This window comes from Mangifera indica, chromosome 9, assembly GCF_011075055.1.
Source record: "Mangifera indica cultivar Alphonso chromosome 9, CATAS_Mindica_2.1, whole genome shotgun sequence".
Classification (NCBI taxonomy): Eukaryota; Viridiplantae; Streptophyta; class Magnoliopsida; order Sapindales; family Anacardiaceae; genus Mangifera; species Mangifera indica.
Genome location: NC_058145.1, coordinates 12,395,450 through 12,412,355, shown reverse-complemented (window position 1 = coordinate 12,412,355; position 16,906 = coordinate 12,395,450). Strand labels below are relative to the sequence as shown.

General features: G+C 30.7%; 2 long non-coding RNA genes across 6 annotated transcripts; both read right to left on the bottom strand.

Moving 5' to 3' along the window:
* Positions 1 to 6,252: 6,252 nt before the first annotated feature.
* LOC123225827 lies at positions 6,253 to 8,472 on the bottom strand. Its single transcript, XR_006504205.1, has 2 exons — positions 7,396 to 8,472; positions 6,253 to 7,106 (listed from the first exon to the last, which is right to left on the bottom strand). It is a non-coding gene; the product is annotated as an uncharacterized LOC123225827 (long non-coding RNA).
* A 2,891-nt stretch (positions 8,473 to 11,363) lies between these two features.
* On the bottom strand, positions 11,364 to 14,905 carry LOC123225828. Of its 5 annotated transcripts, none has more exons than XR_006504207.1 (8): positions 14,794 to 14,905; positions 14,646 to 14,712; positions 14,509 to 14,552; positions 14,357 to 14,425; positions 13,678 to 13,923; positions 12,397 to 12,770; positions 11,914 to 12,028; positions 11,364 to 11,755 (listed from the first exon to the last, which is right to left on the bottom strand). It is a non-coding gene; the product is annotated as an uncharacterized LOC123225828 (long non-coding RNA). The 5 variants fall into 5 exon arrangements; XR_006504208.1 differs by having other exon boundaries at positions 11,364 to 12,028; positions 12,397 to 12,610; positions 12,688 to 12,770; XR_006504206.1 differs by having other exon boundaries at positions 11,364 to 12,028.
* Positions 14,906 to 16,906: the final 2,001 nt, after the last annotated feature.

Sequence of the window (16,906 nt, the reverse complement as noted above, 5' to 3'; positions counted from 1 at the left end):
AGCTAGAGTAGCCTATAATTTCTGAGGACTCAACGAATCATCTTATTCAGTTAATTAATTAGCATAATTCTTCTCTTAAAAAAGCATTAATTTGTTGAAATTCATCTCAAAGTAACATTCTTCTTCATGTGGATTTTCAAAGCTAATTCATAAATAAATACTAAAAAAACCCAAACACAAGATGATGATGATGATCGAGGATTCACATGTCATCTTAATTTCCAAGCAACTTGACTCACAGAATCTCAGGATTCCCATATTTGTTTACAGGTTTAGTTCATCAACAGTATTTTATTTATATGAATGGCTGAGTTCAGGTTCAGCTGTGGATGAATAATCAAATCAAATCAAATTAAAATTATAAATTTGTTTTGTCAAAGTCATTAGTTCCTCCCGTGATACATTTGTCTTGAATAAAGTTTTTGTTCCTTTTCTGGTTATCATATTCTGTAATTCATCATGTTGAATGACTTAGAGCTAATCAAAGATAGATGTGAATCCTAAACGTGTTTAGCCTTGTATAAAAAATATGTCTGTCAAAAATTCCACCCACCCTAACTTAATTTGATGAAACCATGATTTTCCATTATTTAAGTTTAAAAAGTTTAATTTTCTATTCATTAACACTAATTTTTTTTTTTATAAAATTGATGAAAAGATAAAAAAGTTTGTTTTTTCACTGAAACTAAATAACGATTTCTCCCTTTCTAAAAAAAATTTATAGATTTTTTATCAACCTTATACATAGTTTTCTGATACTAATGTTTTTGCTTATCGTTACCTTGACATAAATCCGTTAAATTTCGCTCACTCAAATGTGTGCATGGCACAAATGGGAGGTGTGACTTGACTAGTACCACTCATTAGGTGGTCAACATAGGAGGGGCTAGTAGATGTTGGCGAGGTTGCAATTAACATAGGTGGGGGCATCCATGATCGAAATCGGTTGTTAGCAACAAAAACAACAATTGGGATTGATCAATGTAGTAGAGAAAAAAGCCGATTTGGGTTGTGAAGCAATTGTGGCAACAAGATTAGGCGGAGGCGGGCAAGAAAAAAGATAAAAAAGAAAAAACATAAAATTGTTAATAGTGAAAATGTAATTTGTTTGCACTATCAAGAGTATAATAATATTAATTATTTTTTTATATATTGTACAAAATGATTAAAATACTTTTTATAATTAAAACTAATACCTATAGAGAATGATAAATCATCGTTTCATTAAAGTTTAGATGAAAATACTTATTCTGTCTTGTATTATTCATTTAAAAAACAATGATAAATAATTTTATGAATAATTGAATATTTCATTGACCTATAACTTCCAACATTGAACGTGAAACTCATTATGACATATTGCTAAAAATATCAATAATATTAAACAAAAAATATATAACTCAGGGTTTATTTGTATATCATGTGAGATCGATTATTGTTAAAATCTTTACATTAATTTTAATATTAATAGATCTTCCAAAGCATATAAAATAAACCTTAATAATATTTGAATGTCAAATTCAATCTGGGTTTGTAAAAAATGAATCTTGTAGTTAAACCCTTGAAGGAAAAATAGAAACAGTAAAGTGAAAACTATAGAAAGCAAAACTTTTCCAAATCTGAGTTTTGTCACTTGGTGAAAGCAACAAGAGGGAGTCTGACTTAGGGTTGGGGCAGAGGCATTGATTTGACTGTAAAACGTGTAAAAGACTGAAAGAAACTTGACTCTAATATTACTGACTTCAATATATTTTTATGAATGTGGGGCAGTGGTCGAGTGTATTATTGGGTGCGTGTCTGTCCTAGTGGGATTCCAAGTGTCAGTGGAAACAACAACGAATTAAAAGTGGGGCGAAAGATGAGAAGAAGAGCAATGGCGATGAGAGATTACGTGTGATTCTGAGTAAAGTTTTTCTGTTCAATGCATGAAATAGTTGACAAAACTGAACCACCAAGAGAATACGAGGGCATTATATTAATATATATATATATATATATATATATATATATATATATATATATATATATATATATATAAAATTTATGTAGCACAGAAATGAAAATACAAAAATAAAAACATAAAAACATATTTTCTGAAACAATAAAATTATGTGTACCTATTTTGGGTACATAAATATATATATATTTATATATGACATCATGTGATTGGATAATTTTGAATTAAGAATAAAACAATAATCAATCATATGATGACATATATGAGTGTGTATATATTTGTGTACCCACAGTGGATACACGTAGTATTGCTCTTTCTGAAAAATAGAAGAAATGAAAAAGTAAGAAAACTTTTACATATGAAAATAAAAGTTTTTTTAAAATACTAAATTTTTTATAACAAAAAAAACATAAATTTGTATAGTATAAAAATAAATAATAAAAAAATAATGAAGCAGAAAATTACTATAAAATGGAATTATAGAATCTCTAATAATAATACATACTAATCTATATAATATGTTGGAGAGAAAATGAGTAACACATTAAAGAGTAGAGATGAGATAAATTCAGCAAAAGATTTAAAGATACTTCAGATTTGAAAATATAAAAGATATGTGTTTAATCAATTTTATTATTTTTCTTTTAAAAGAAACGCATTCAAAAATTTTGAAACCCTCTGAAACATTTAATACAAGTTTTAGAGAGTTTTCAAAACAGAAATGTTTACAAAAAATGGAAATGCACCCCATTGTGAGTTTTTGGGCTTTCTAATATATCATCCATCCGTCAATAAAATTATATGCACAACTCATATGCATAATTTTGTGTATAACTAATGGCATGTTATCGTATTATTAAATATTATTTTATTTTAAATTTTAAATTATCTAATCATATTATAATATATTATTAATTATATACAAAATTATGCATATAAGATTACTCATCATCACTGTGTCCCCGCTAGCTTGTCCTCATTTGACTATTGCTGTCTGTTTGATTCAAGATTAATCAAAAGGGTTTCTCTCTTCCATGGAGCTAGATCCATAGAATAACAAACAGTTAGGTTTTTCTGATTTGATGGTTCAGTCTCTCTTGTATTTTCAGGTTTCCATGCAATGGATCTAGGACAAGAGGGACAAAAATAGGGTATTCCGGATTGGATGAGAACTCCGGTCACCTAGTTCACAAATATGTGCCACAGTTAACTATAAATTCAATGTGATATATGTAAAATATATTTTGCATAAACTAAATAAATCACAAAGACCTAATTTGATAGGTATACGTTTATGGTATACAATACTAAAATTTTAAGATTATGGAAATATCTGAAATATTATGCTATTTTAAAACTGTAAAACTCTTAAAATTATCTGTATTGAAGTGATTGATTTTCTACTCTGAAACATTCTCTAATAATATATTTCATTTAATGTTATATTGTATAGGTTTTGGAAAGGAGATATAACTCATATATAGTAGATTATTGAAACTTCTCAAAAGTTAAATAAACCTTAAGACTCACACTAATATTATATGTTTCTAATTAATATTTTAGTTTTATTTAAACCAAAGTTATAATTAATATTAAATCAGATAAGAAAAAATTGTGACAATATAATGAACTATTTAACATGACAAATCACTTTCTGAAATTGTTTTGTTAGCGGGTTTTAATTTCTCATGTGATTAGCGAAGGTACCTTAGGGAAGATGATGATAACAAGCTGCTGATCAAAAGGTAAAGAAAGAAAGCGAGCTAGGAAGGGTATCAGAAATGGGGACACAAAGCAAAGGAGTTTCTTTAATTATGTGTCCTCAAAAATATAAGATTGCATGAATGAGAAGATAATAATAAAAAAGAAAGCAAGCAAGGAATGAATAAATTAAAGTGTAGCCTAAGTGAAGATAGTGGTTATATCGTACGGTGTTAAGCAAAAAAAAAAAGGTCATTTTTATTAAATTAAGAAAAAAAAAAAGCATCCAATGCTTAGATATAGAATTCATTCATACTCATAGACCCTAAATTCAAGACAAAGAAAGATGTCAACTTCGGAGCCCCCACAAATTTTCTTCTTTTCACAGTGAATTTATATGCGTTTCTTATTTTCATAACTTGCCTTGACCCACCACCAACGATTCCTCCTTTTTAGTCATTCACCATCTTCAATCAAGCCCTTTATTGCTTCTTAATAAATTTGCTAATGGTATATTCTTAAGACGAATATATTAGGAGTACTTTTGTAGCTTGTAAATCTCTAAAAAAGATTTTTTTCACCAGCATTTTTTTTTAAATTTTGCAGTAATTTTGAGAAAATTTGGTAACTGTATCTATCTTATATGATAGTTTGAATAATAATAGAAGAAATTCTAGAGATCATAAATTAAAATATCTATCTTCTAACGATATTTTAAAATTAAACTATCGATTTTTTTTTTTCAAGATATATGAGAAGAAAACCTTTTATACGTTTTTACGAGGGTATTGTTTATTTATATCTATCTCAATGAACTGTTTATTGAATTGTTGCAATTGATATTCAATTCTGAAGAGAAGGAAGAGATCTTAAAAAAGTGAGTTTTTATGACATAATAAATAATCAAACCCGTTTAAACAAAATTGTTATTTTATAATATAATAGTTATAGAATCGATCATTGGATCTAATAAGATTTTATATATTTTTCAATAGATTTCCCCAAATTATTCAAATAATAGAGACATGAATGAGTTATTGAACAAACAAAGCTCTTGACAATTTGCCCTCCCATGTAACAAAGATTAACACCTATCAAGGGAGAGATGAGGGTTTGGTAACAGATACAGATAGCTAAGTTAGTGTAAACACATTTTTCATTTATTGTTGTGTTGATTAAATGATGTCAGATGAAATTGTACAAATATTGCGGAGAATTAGAAAAACATAGTAGGGTTGAGTTAGAAATGAAGTAATCACAAATTCATCTAAAATCTATATCTAGGTGCCCACCCACCAATCAATAAGACCCTTATATGAAAATTTCAATTAGAGCCTAAAGTTTAATGTCATTTAATTTTAAATAAACATGTTATGTATTTTGCCGAAAGTTTTAACCTGTAAACTCTATCATGTGCTTCACTATATAATTTAAGATACCCATGAATTAAAATCAGGGAATTCTTAATCATTTAGTTGCTAATTTGCCACTTTTAGATACCCCATATTTTGTTTCTTATTTTCTGCTTTTAAAATAGGGTTGGGAGCAAGAGGAATCATGATTGGCAGAAAAATGGGGATTAGGGAAGAATATTTCATGAGTGCATAGGCCTTGCTTTTGCGCTGTCTACATCTTTGTGAAAGCTCTATTTTCTGATGGAGGATCCTGTCCCCACCATACCAAAATGTCTACCTTCAAAGGCTACTCAAAGTTTTTTTTTACACAAAAAAATCTTATTTTAAATGGATTTTTTTCTTAAAATTAATTTAATTACTTTACAGTAAAATTTTAAATAAATTAATCGCTCTTTTATCACTCAAATACTATTGGGAAATTCTTTAAATTTTAATTGTAGAGGGTCTACTGTAGCCCCTAAGATGTATGGTTCTCTAATTAGTAGAGTTGGTATATTATGTTGTTTTTCAGGAATAATTTCAAAAGTAGCAGTAACGTTTTCAAATGTTATGTAAGCAATCAAGATCAAGACGAAATAATTGAAAAGCATTGCAATCGGTAGTGCGTGAATGAAGGGGCAGCTACCAAATTCAAATTGCAACCCATAATTTCAAACGCAATCAAATAAACCCCACAAGAAATACAACAAAAGTCCAATTCAGAACCAACAAATTAATTTCAAAAGTAGTGAAGAATGAAAAGAATGACAACGATTGGGTCATCCCATGATATACACAATTGAAAATTTTCTGAAGAAATGAAAATCAGATCTATACAGGCAAGAATCAATGAATAATGTACATAATTTGGAAGAGATTAATCAATCACATGAGGCAAGAGGCAGCAAAAAAATAACACCATTTAAGTCAAAAATGAAAGAGGCATAGCACCATTTCAGTCAAAAAAATAACAAGCAATGGCCTATTACTGGTAAGAATTTGAAAATATTTTTTAATGGTAATTTTGATTTTCATCCTCCTGTCAAAATTAGGTTCGCAGGGAGATTCAGAATTTCAAATTGAACAATCAGAATGGTGCTTCACAGCAGCGTGGGAGAAACCTGCTAGATTATTATCAATGGCAAGTAGTCATGGAGTATTTTACCATCTGAACATCAACTTCCATTGAACTTATTCCCATTTTGGAAGCTAAAAGTTGTAATATTCATTAAAAATTGCTTCAGCAAGGAGTGGTGCATGCAAGATCTTATGCTAAAGAGCTGCTAGAGTTATCAGCTTTCAATGTGCTCAAAGACAACACAAAGCTTTCTTAGGTCTTCTACAGTCTTGCTGTCGCCAGATAAATTATTCACCACAGCCAATACAATCCACAGATAAATTATTCACCGCAGCCAATACAATCCACACTTCACTAAACTAGGCCAAATACTGGCAAACAAGATATTGAAGAGAAAAAAAGGGTTGCACCTTGCAAAGGCTTCAGTACAGATGCCATAGTAATGTAAATTAGCTCTTTTTTCATTGTCATCTGCTTCAAGCCTCCAAAATTAGTCTGACTTTGTGTATTGGCTGATGCTCTGAAGGCGATGCAAACCATTTGTTCAAGCAGCTGATAGGGTCACAATGTTTCAAGGTAAAGATCTGTGGAATTCAAGATACTGTAATGAGTGAGGATTAAAGCTAAAGGAAATACTGGGAAAATTGTGAATACAAGTTCCCATGCTCATGAGTGCTTCTTGTTGGGTACTTTTTTTTTTTCCCGACTTTTTTCTCATTCCCGATTTGGATCCAAGAGTGGCTTCAGCTCAGAAGCTGGCGAATGGGGCCATTATTCCAAAAATTTTGCCACAAGTTCCCCACGCTTAAACATTCGTTGTGAAAGTCATCAAAGAAGCCAATTATCCTGTGAACCCTTCGATGTCAGAACTCCAGATCCACCACTTCTTTCACTTTCATCATTGACCCAATCTCCAGGGGAATGCCACCTAATAAAATCTTCAAAAGCAGCATCGCCACATTATATGCTGACATATCTACTCCCAATTTTGAGCAGATATTAGTGAAAAAACATAGATAAAATAAAAGTATTGATTAAGTTACACATCAAACACATCAGAATATCTAACTTTTTATTCTATTTGATTTCCCGTTCTTCTTCATTAATTTAACTCTATTTATATTAATCAATTGCCTTGTACCTCCGAGGATTATCTTAAGAAAAAAACATATAACTCAGGGTAAAAAAGATGGCCAGAAAATGAAGCATCAAACTACATGACATTATCAGACTGATGAAAAATAGCTGTTAAAATTATTAATTACCTGATGATAAAATATCTCTCTCCAACGGAGTAGAGAAGTCCTGAAATAAAACCTGTAGACAATGCTTTCTCAGCTGATTATGATGAATTTTTTCAACAAGACATTGAGAAAGCAGATAGCATCTCATTCATATTACAGATAGAGCATGACATGGATAAAATTATGAAGTTTAATGTGCCACAACCAATGACCAACAAATCATAATCAGTCTTATAGTCTGTCAAGAAAAATATTAGTTGACCAAAACCAAGAATAAACTAAATTTTTCACTTAAGTTCCAATCGATAAGATAGTTGATCTTTCAATGGGCACACAAATTAATTAGAGTTTTGACATTAGCAACAAAACATAACTCTACCTGAAAATCAAACAAATTGTAAGACTTCCTACTCACAAACTCATAGAACTCTGACCAAAAACGTTTATTCACGTAGGAGAAAGAGAGGGAGGAATGAAGGGGCAGCAGCAAAGGAACACCAAAAAGCTGAGAATGGGGAAATAGCAGTAGTTCGACATCAAAAAGTGGTGCTCCAGGAGCAAGAAGATTCCAAGATCATACCAGCAACCCCGCATGGCAATACATGAGTGGCGAAGGCCAGAAAATTGTTAGGAGAGCATTAGGATTTGATTAGATAATTATAATTATTACAACAATAATATTAATACTGATTAATTAATTAATAAAATATTTTATAAGGATAATATATTTGATTTGGATAAGATATTTAAGATTAGGATAAAATAAATGATTTGGATGAATATTTGAATTTGGAAGTTATATAGGGTAGTATAAATAAATGTGACTGAATTGAACCAGGGGAGATGAATATTGGTATTTGGTATTTTAGGTAGCCTTTGGTTGATAGGGAGGCTATGATCTTAGAAGAAAAGTTGACATCTCTTATTGTCAATATTATTTTATTTAAAACTAATAATATTATATTGGGTCTTCACCAAATTAGTATCAAAGCACATTTAAATTGGGCATGATCAAGAAGAATTCGGAAAATAAAAGTATTGACCTAGAGATTATAGGGATGATAATGAATAAGTTGGACACAACGACGCTAGTTTGGATGGACAAATGGATTAGCCAATAGATTTAATGCTAGTTTGGATTGTCTGGCCAAAGGATTTAAGGATATAAAAGGGTGTATGAAGGAATTGAAGAAGTTGCATCTATCACCACCATTGTTGTTGTTTATGAAAAAAGTCGTGGAAAGGTAGGTGATTGAGGAAGAATGCGAAGAGATTAAGGCTCACCTACCATCGTCATTATCTGAGAAAGTTGCAAAAAGAGAGACGATTGAGAAGGAAGACGATATGATCAAGATTGAATTTAGAGTTCTCGGTATATTTTGGACAGTGAATGATGTTGAACTTGGCAAGAAAGGGTTTACAATGCCAAAATTTAAGCATGACAATGCCTAGGATGACGATGCCAAAGTGTTGCTTTTGGTGATGATGAATACTATAAGATTGACTTTTCTAATCAGTTGTGACAACTGAAGTAATGACAAAATGGGTGGGACACTCTCAAATTAGGTAAAAAAAAAATAGATTTTCCAATTTTGCCACCTTGAGGACATGGTGAGTTTCAAAAAGACATGAAATATTAGGATTTGATTAGATAATAAAAATTATTATAATAATAATATTAATACTAATTAAATATTTTATTAGGATAACATACTTCATTTGGATAAGATATTTAATATTAGAATAAGATTGTGATAATATATTTAAGATTAATATAAAATAAATTACTTGGATAAATATTTGAATTTGGAAGTTAGATAGAGTAGTATAAATAGAGGTAATTGGACTGAAATAGGGGAAAAAGAATATTAATATTTGGTATTTTGGGTAGTCTTTGGCTGATAGGGAAACTATAAGCTTAGAGGAGGAGTTGATACCTTTTGTTATTAGCATTATATTATTTAATATTAATAATATTTATATTAGATCTCCTTCACACAAGGAGGAGAATAAAAAGAAGAGGAAAGAAAAGGAGTTGAAAGTTATTGTGTTGATTGTCTTGAGTAAGGAGAAAACTGGCCTCTTAAACAGCCAAGATTAATTTGATGTACAAGAGAGATCTGGCCTTTCAAATTATCAGAATTTAATAGAGTTGTGTGTTGAACTTGATATTGGTTTATGCGGATTCACTCTGTAGCCATTGATGACCAATTTTACTGTTTAATGAAAGCACTTGCAGTAGATTTCCCAAAATTGTTTGTGTTTATCAGTTCCTTTGTATATCTTTTATTGTTCTTATAACTCATTTTCATACTAGAAACACATTTGTTAATATTGAAAAATTAAGACTGAGTTAGATACTCATCAAAAGTGGTATCAGATCCTTGACCTGTGGAATGGTATTGACGAGAATGGAGAATTGAGTGGATGAACTGGAACATGGGAATCAAGGATTGGTTGACAGAACGGGGACAATAAGAATACGGTTGGATGAACTGTCATCGATGATTGAAAAAAAAAAGAATTGGTTCGATGTTTTTAGATGGGTTTACAACAGAAATCCGACAATAATTGCGGAAGGAAGTGAAGGGTAAGCAAACAGACACTATTGACGATTCACCGACGATCACCAGAACTCACCCTATATGACAAGAAAATTAAAGACAGGAACACTCTCATTGTTGGTTTGAGCTACCCACGTTTTTTGGCGAAGACTCATATGGTTGTTTGGTCAAGTGGAACACTATTTCCAAATAAACCAAATGATAGAAGTGGAGAAGCTAGCTTCTATACTTTTATAGTTTGAAAGAGTTGCCCTTGAATGGTATCAGTTTTGGAAACAATGCAAACCATTCAATAGTTGGCCAGAGTTGTCGGAGGAACGAAAGAATAAATTTGGGTCCACTCAAATGAGAATGCCTCTTGAAAAATTAATTAGTCTTGAGGAAACTGGCACTGAAGTAGATTATAAGGAATAATTTGAGAAGATGTCAATAATGGCCTAAGGGATTTCGAAGGAATAGCTAATGTGAGTGTTCATTGATATTATTGGAGACAATTACATGGTACCCAAGATGGGTAATGAAGATTATATGGATTTGACGTCATTGGTAATAAATAGTTCAGTCCCTATAGAAATTGATGAACTTTCTCTTAATCCTGATATTGATGCTTTGCTTAATGCTTCTAGCTTTTGGGATGATCTTTTGCAATGCCCAATCACAACAAATGCATCAAATTTAGAGTTCAACAAAATGTTGTTGCTTGATATGTTACGGTGAACAATTCATGGTTTACAATCATGATGTAAGACATTACAATGTTCACCTTGGTAGTCCAGTCTAACTCAAGAGCTTTATCATGATTCCGTAAAACACAAGACAAGCTTCCCCTCTCCATGTACTCATATATCAAAAATATGCATTTCTTATGTAAACAAAATCCATAAAGTCTGATAATATTCCATTTTTGTATTTCAGATAATACATGAGCCTCATTTTGGAAACTGTTGAGGAAAGGTAACTCCTCAATTTATGAACCATGAAGCTTCTTCAAAGCAACTACTTTACCTTTGGGTAGTTGTGCTTTGTAAACGTTGTCATAACCTTTAGTTCCAATGCAAATTGATATCAAAATCCTCTGTTGTTTCAATTATGTCTTCAAATGCAATCTTACCATCATAGTTCCATATTGAGAATAAATCGCTGCTTTTGCATGTTTTTTAGAACAGTAGAGCCTTTTTATCCTTACTTAGAAAAATTAATGCTAAAATCAGGACGGTGAGACCACGGTGATAAGTAGAATAGTTGTTATCAAACCAATTACAATATTCTTTTTGGGTGATGGTGGAGGAGAGGCGGAGGAGGAGGCAAAGATGGAGGAGTATAGCAAGGAGTAATACTACATGGAAAGATAATAGACTCAAACCCAGAAAAGAACCCAAAAGCAATCACAGACAAACCCAAAAAAATAACTCAAATACACTCACATACACAAAAAAATGAACGCAAGATTGTATTCATTGCTCATCCTCAGTTTATTACAAGCATACGGGTAAACTCTTAATTAGTCTATACAAGAAATAAGGGTATTGGCAATTTGGGAGTCGACTTCTTCCTTCAATCCTCCATTTAACTTTTTTTTCTCCTTGTCTCTTCTTTTTTTCTCCAGCTTTTCTTCAACAGTCAAAGCACCTTCTAATCAACTTTCCCAATCTTCCAATCTTGGACAACCACATGCTTCCCTATGATTTGCTAATTCCTAGCTAATGAGGAGCTACCAATCTGTTGCCTTCAACTCTACGCTTCTTGTGATATAAATGTCGTATAAGAGGTCCATTAGACTATAAATGATTATCAAAAGAATTCAAAGCCATCATATCCTACAAAGTATAACCAAGTCTTTTTAGTTTTCAACAATGAAAACCAATGTTGTCCAACAATATGTAAGAATGTATATTCACAAACATTAATTTGGTCATAACATTAGAATGTCTTCGTCAGCGTCTCCATATACCATCTAGTGAAAGACAGTTCTTACATAGTTGAAAATAAAAGCCAGTTCTCAGCCTCATGAGGTGGAGTATTTTCCAATTCAACCATTTCTAATGAGCTTTCAACCATCTTCTCTTATCATAAGGCAATCAAATCAAATCCTGCGTGCACATAATGCACCAGGTATAAGAAAGAAATCAATATTTGTAGCAAAGGCTTAAAGTAAGAAGAACACTTTCCAAGCTTGAGAAACCAACATTTTTATGTAAATAGGCCAAGTACACACAACCTTAAAAACTTCATATACCTCGCTTGCTCCTAGGAAAAAGAAAAAAGATCTAGAAAAAGATCTTTATTTTGATATATTAATGTCAAATTGAGTTAGTGTGGGAGAGTAAGTCCTCCAACTTGGTATTCGTATACTTTCGCAAAACAGAACTTTCATTCTCAAAACAACCTAAACTGAAAATTCACCCTTTTTATATTAGTTAGGAATAGAAGAATATGAATATCACAGACATAAGTTTACCTCTTATTGGGTCTTCTGTAGAATACCATTCACTCCAAGGACAATCATCCAAATGCTTTTGGCTGCTGATTTCACCAGAACAATGATCAGATTCTGCGTTTTCAGCTTCAACTCTCTCTTATTAATTATCATTATAGAGAAGTGTTTGGTAAGTTAGCTTCATTGTAAACAGAACTTTGAAAAGATGTATCGAGAAGTCCAATGTGGAGTAGGCCTTCAACATTAGATGAAATTTAAGTAATGCTTTTGCGAGGACAAGAATTCAAAAGTACACGAGACTGTAAAACATACTTTTTTTTTTTAATGGCCGAGGGAACCTACCCAACTTCCCCAGACTAATAAACCCTGTAACACAGTGATTGGACTCACAATCACTGCACCAAGTAAATTAGGATTTCACTTTGTTATAGTACATGTAAAGCATACTTCGATGTAAATGTTCCTAAACAAACTGGGCAAGAAAACTAATACAAACAACAAGAAATAAAAAATTTATCTATTGTGAGGGCATTGACAATATGTCCAACATTATCTTAAAGGAACTTTAATCAATAATTCGATTGAAACCCATTAATATGTTCCTCTTAATCAATTAGAATGATAAGAACCATAGCAGTCCAATGAAGGATACATAGAGGGCAAATGACATAGCAGAACAGGTATATCAATAATAGGGCATTTCAAAATGAGATATATATCCCTATTACAAACTAGGTAGAAATAGAAAGGATGGTAGGACTTGCAAACTTTGAAACAAACAACTCATACAAGCTTTCCAAATGCATGAGTTTTATTGGAATCAGATTATACATATATATATATATATATATATATATATATATATATATATATATATATATATATATATATATATATATGCGTCAAACCTCCTAGTAAAAACTGTTCTCATATTTTGGATTCCAATAAATGCATTTTCAGAAGGATCATGAGCTGGGAAAAACTCTGGCAACAAACTGAATAACCAAATGTACAAATGAAATTTTTTATTTCAGTAGTCAAATGCTGATAAAAAGAAAAATACAAGCTAATACAAAAATAAAGTAGAAGACACGAACAAATTTAGCCTACAACCATCCAATGACTAAAGTTTAGGGGAAACAATAGAAGTTAAAATGTTACGTATGTTGAGACAAGTAAAATGATTCAGAAACCAAACATCAAAAGCTGATGCAGTGTACTTAGCATATATACCATGGAAGTATATTTGCTTACATGCTCTGACAAAAATTATCTGGTAATAATTTCGACCCAAAGCCCTACCTGGAAGTATTTGACAAGGCTATTGCAATTGCACTTAAAAGCTTGCCAGCCTCTGGTACATCAAGCACCAAACCACTGGCACTGAGGAGTAATAACCTTACACACATTAAGTGTAAAGCAACTAAGTATCAATGCCATGTGGAGTATAAGATGCAGATAGAAGCATACCAAAAATTCCTTTACTCCAAAGCACAAATGCAAATCATGCAAACTCCAATCCTAATCTAGGAATTTGCCAGCAGCAACCTGAACTCAAGTCAAGAAAAACAAAAATGAAATAGTCTATAAAACTTATTAAATTTTTAGTGTAATAAAACAATACTCTATGCCGTAGCTTTTCATATAGTACTTTCAACTCAGGTTTAGTCTTACATATGATCTATGAAGAAGCGAACTAAACTGCCTCCTTTTTCCCACAGCCACATAGTATAGAAAATGTGAAAATTGAAATAAAATGAAAAACAAGATGACAGGGATAGGACTTTTTTTTTGGGTAATTGACAGGGATACGACTTACTTGCACTCTTAACGAGAAATTTAAAAGCTAAAAGCAATATGAACACCAGCATCTTACTCCAGATTATTTACAACAACACAAAAGGATATGGAACAATATTTAATACCATTAAGTCGTCTAAGTAAATTATAAAATAGAACTTGCAAAACAGACAAAGCATACCAGCAAATTCTTTGGTCCGTCAGCCAACCACTGCCTACAAATTGCTTCTATTTCATAATGAACCTTAAACTAACCATAAATTTAACTATATCAGCTTCATAAAATAACATTAGTAACATAAAAAAATCATTAATAGCATGTTTAAAATATACCACTGCCACGAAGAAGCGAGAGTGAAATCATCAAACCGTTCAAACTGCAGCAATACAAAACGATAGCAATAATAATTTCATACGCAATTTTAATGATTAGCATAACAAATGAATATTAAGAACTTAAAGTGATTCACCTCGTCTTCTTCAGATCTAACCTTGCTAGTGGATGCCATGAAAATGATGAACAGCTAAATGCAAAAACTAAAAATTATTCAAAGGTGAAAGTTAGATTAATACATTTGAAAATTTATTATCCTCACTGAAAGATGGTGCGATTCTGACCTTGTTGATTAAGGTTTCAGAGATCAGAGACTGATATGAGGGGAGGGAAGAAGACGAAGCTTTGTGAAAACTTTGAGTAAATTGTAATCACCTCCCCGAGTAAATATTATAATTACATTTATTCTTAATTAATTCCACATTTTCTTGAAGCGCTTTCTATTTCTTGTAATCGTACCACATGCCTCCATCCCTACAGTTGGATTCGAATAGAATTTATTTGAATTTAACCTCAAACTTAGCTCGAATAAGGCTAAAATGAGTCAGTTTTAAACAAGCTTGAGCGAGTTTGAGCTTGCAAATTAAAAATTTAATACAAAAAAAGTCATTTTGCCCAATATGTATTAAAACGACATCATTTTAATAACGAGTTAATTAAAATTTTAAACTCAAAACAATTCCAACTGAACTCAAATTGAATTCAAACTTATTTGCAACGAGCTCAACAAATCCAAATTTGAACTCGAGTTTAATCATATATAAATCAAATCGAGCTCTAATTTGATTTGACTCAAATCTAGCTATACCCGTCCCCAACCATAAGTGATGAAGATATAATTTATATTCAAAATTTTTCCGTTATAGTACTAATATTTTTAAGGCCAAAGGACTATTTCCCACCCAAGGTCCAAGGAGATAATAATTCTCATATGTTAATTTTAAAAAACTTAAATATGCATTTATCTATTAAAATTTATTTTTAGGATTAAAAGTAAAAATATTATATAACAAAATTATTTTTAAAAAAACTAAAACTTTATCACATATCCCCTAGGTTTGAATAATTGAAACAGAGTTTGAATAATTGAAAGCGTTGCCATTAATAGTGCCTTGATGAGATTCAAGAATTGTAACCCACATAAAAGATCCATTCATTACATACAATTTGATTCAAAAGCACTGACGATGAGATACTTTCATATGCAACCCTAATGGAACTAGAAAGATTATGTTATGTTATCAATCATTTTGTGTTTGAGCAATGTTATGCATACATAATTTTGATATATAAATAATGTGTCATCATATAATTGAGAATTATTTTATCTTTAATTTATATAATAATATATCATCTGTGTACCTAAATTATGTATAAAAAATATATACATATAGTTTTATTATTTATGATTTATTATATTTGCACAATGTTTTCAGTGGCGTTTCACACTTTTTGCATACTTCATTAATGATATTTTAATTTAATGTTGATTATTGAAGTTTTATATATAATATATGAGATTTTCACACGTAACTTTTCAAATATGAATTAACGAAAGATCTTGCTTAGAAGGTAATTGTCTAGAGAGAGGTGTTATAAATGAAAGATCTAACAATGATTTATTCTTCGAAACCATCTTCTTAAAATTTTGTTCTTTTTTCCTTACGACTAATTGTTATATAAATATGTATAGTTTGTGTCATATTTTTAGTTAACACTATAATGTATCAGATGTCATGATCTTCTCGAATCTCATACGACAATTCAATTACGGAGATTTCAAACTTCATCACTATGTGGATGCACTTTGGTTTACGTTTATTTTAAAATGGGAGCTTAATGCTTTCATTAATTCTTAGTATTTCGTGTATTGTTGAATAATTACTTATCTTTGTCTCCCTCCACTATAAATCTCCGTGTTATCACCTATTGAAATCCATTATCCTATATAACAAACCAAAACTACTATTTTAGGCATATTAAACAATATTGTAAGGGCAAAAAAGTAATTATAACATCTTGTAATCTTTTCATAAGAAAAGTTTACATGATAAGTATCATTATATATCATGTAATTTTTTATTTATAAAATATCAAATAACATCTATCATATAATATAAAATAAACCCATATATAAGAAATTATCATATGACACCCAAAATTTTTCAAAATTACACTTAAACCTACTAAAAGTAAACTAGATTACACCTAATGCACAAAATCGTGGCTACCCATGATTTCTTGACATTTCATATAAAATCTAACTTAAACTCACTTCATCCTTTATAAAAATTGAGAATGAATATAAAAATAAGGCTTTTCTAACTCAAATTCACAAGAATCCTTAATAAAAAATATAGAATTGATTTAAAAATGTGAATCAAAATTATACTTAAC